At 37.9% G+C, this 3,033-nt stretch overlaps 1 long non-coding RNA gene across 1 annotated transcript; it reads left to right on the top strand.

Annotated features, from left to right (window-relative positions):
* The first annotated feature begins 994 nt into the window (after nt 1-994).
* On the top strand, nt 995-2,669 carry LOC120248590. The gene is made up of 3 exons (XR_005532614.1): nt 995-1,050; nt 1,580-1,683; nt 2,152-2,669. It is a non-coding gene; the product is annotated as an uncharacterized LOC120248590 (long non-coding RNA).
* Nucleotides 2,670-3,033: the final 364 nt, after the last annotated feature.

Here is a 3,033-nt window from a genome sequence, read left to right as displayed (position 1 = left end):
TGTACAGCACTTAGCCGAGTGCCTTAATGTCACTAAGCCTCAGTTTCTATAAGACTCATGCCCTTAAAAGGTGTTATAATTGGATTGTTGTGTACTATCTATAGTGTGTCTTGGGTGGCCCTAAATATATAGAAGATTAAGATAACTGGTGCTTCTCTAAAACTCAAGAGACACTATCACTTTGTTTTGAACTCTCAGACTATAAATTTTAAATTCATAGTTAGGTAGAGTGAAAGTACCCTACTTCTTAGCTGAAAAGAGGATGTAAATTAAATGTCTGTGGGTATAGTCACAAAGAAAAATAACATGCTCAAAGATTTGCTTAGCCTGGCTCATAAGAAGGCAAAGTAGCATTATGGTTATGTCTCACCTAGATCCAGAGACTCTGAATTACAGAAGAATTGTTTACTTAAAATAATATCACTGCTTTTTTTTTTTTGAAACAGCGTCTATTAAAGTTTAGACCCATCACTAGACATATCAAATGATTTCAAATCTCAGCTTGATTGTTTACAATCGAAAGATTATCTAAATTCTCCTCCACTCACCATGATCACTCTAGATGCTTTAAGCACTTATTTAATCTGCTCAAGAAGGTTATCTATTCAGGCTTTATTTCAACATCTCCCCTGGCAAAAAAAACAAAAAACAAATAACAACAACAACTCTCACCATACCCCAAAGTGATTCATCCTGTGTTCAAGCAGCTATAATTGTTAGATAATTCTTCCTTATATTAAAACCAAATCCCTGTTCCCTGTTATTCTATACATTGGTCCCAGGTTACAGTTGCTCTCATAACATTGTTTGGAATTCTTTCCCTCTGAGTACACATCAGTTATTCAAGTCCTTCTTCAAGAGGCACCCAGAGCTAAACACAATCCTCTGTGCTGGCTGACCAGTACACTGTACAATAGGACTATGACCTCATGGTTAAGTTAACAAGCATGATTACATGCCTGTTTGAAGCTATATGCTGGAGATATGAAGATAAATTAGACAACAGCTTTGATTTCAGGAAGATGATAATCTCTAGGAGGAGCTAAGAATGTTAGTAAACAGGTTCAACAAAAGGGCTGAAAGATAAGGTTGAGAATACAGTAGTGTTCCAAAGAGTATGTTTAGAGTGCTCCCTGAGGAGTGGGAAAGGGCCAGCAAAAGTTTTGGAGAGCAGGTTTTACCAGGTAGTCCAAAGAGAAAGAGCATTCTGGGAAAAAGCAATAGTATAAGCAAAAGCTTGACATTATAATTCGACATGATAAATTCATGAACTCCAAAAGTTCATTATAACTGAAATGCAGGGGATGAAGCAAGACAAGGCAAGAGCTCAGGTTAGAGAAGTTGGCAAGGGCCAAATGGTGGAGGACTGCGTACGCCAGGCCAATGCATCTGAACTTTGCCCTGTAGTCCATTGGTCTTCAAACTCAGGTGTACATACCACAGGGGATACACAAAATGATCCGTTAGGGTAAAACAGAAGAACTTCTATTTTACTTTTCTATTCTATTCTATTCTTACCCCAAGAATTAGGAAAATGTTAAGCTTTACTAATATTTCATTTGAATGGAACCCTCAATAGGTTTGAATATCAAAGTGTCACATGTCATATACAGTAAGCAAAGCATTCTGAAGGAAAAATAGGAATTCCGCAACATGAAGGGCTGGACAGTTGGCCATCACCCGGTAATTCATTCTACTTTTATTAAAATGTTGTGATTTATGGTGCCTAGTTAAGTAGATGGATGGTTATGTTATCTACTTTAAAGTAAATAACCCTCATAAAATAGCCAAGTGACTTAAGAAAGAGCTCTTCAAAGAAACCCCAAACTGAAGATAACACTAACGATGTAACCAAAATAAGGGCTAAGAAAAAGGCAGAGCTGATCCTTCTATTGCTTATATAATCATTTTTTCATGTGAGAATACTAACAATACATTCAGATCTGTTAAATCATTGACATATATATGTAACATATATGGATATATGTACATACATACATAAAAAAGACTATTTAGGGTACGGATTTACGTCTAGAATATGAAGTCCTTACAAATTTTTTCTAAGTTTGGTAAAGATTAACAGCTTCTTTTGCAGGATTTTTACTTAATAGTAATAACTCTGGTTTAAAATTCTTGTTCTTTCTTCCTTAGGAAGCATGGTTCAAAGCATTCTGAAGGCCTTCTGATGACCTTGGCAGATGATGCAGTGACCCTGCTCACATACCTTCTGCATACCTCATCCCTGATCCTTGGAGACCACATCTTATTACACTGTAGCCCTCCATCTGAGAGCTCTCTAGATCTGCAAATAGGTAGGCCAGAAGTGCTCAGGGACTCTTGTCTAGTGGATGACACACAAGAGTTGGAGAATATTTACTGTGCCTCAAGTGGAACAACTCGGAAAAGTTCTGCACTAGCTCCTGAGCTCTCCAGCAAGTGAGCGCCAGCTGCCCATAGCAGGTAGCTCCTTGATGACATCTCCTTTACTGGATCATTCTCTTCCTTTTCTCACTTCTGCCATCCCTTATCCATGCTTCCTGGGATCTCCTTCTCCCAAAGAAATGACTCATACTCAAATCCTTGCTTCCAGACCTGCTTCTTTGGGAACCTAACCTAAGACAGTGACTTATGAAAATGCACCCAATAAATAAATGGAAAAGAAAGCTAAATACTTACAGAAACAAGTATTAGAACATTTGCTAAACACTTGCATAAAACTATAGATGTTTTTCACATGTTTCTGTTCTTGATATTTGACTGTGTCAGTAATGAAATATATCAACAACTTTTTTGTGAGCCAATCAAGTGAAATATAATAAGGGTATATATTCTTATTAGTGCACTCTGTCAGGAAGATAGTGGGTATAAATAGGAAGTTGACTAAAGAGGGACACCCAGGGGGCTCAGTTGGTTAAGCATTTAGCTCTTGATTTCCACTGAGGTCGTGATCCTGCTTCATGAGTTCGAGCCTTGCATCAGGCTCTGCACTGACAAGTGTGGAGCCTTCTTGGCATTCTCTCTCCCTCTCTCTGC

The sequence above is a fragment of the Hyaena hyaena genome, unplaced genomic scaffold, assembly GCF_003009895.1.
Source record: "Hyaena hyaena isolate Hyena2069 unplaced genomic scaffold, ASM300989v1 scaffold_599, whole genome shotgun sequence".
Lineage (NCBI taxonomy): Eukaryota > Metazoa > Chordata > Mammalia > Carnivora > Hyaenidae > Hyaena > Hyaena hyaena.
Note: the sequence above shows the minus strand (reverse complement) of the source record. Positions and strands in the feature narration are given on the sequence as shown.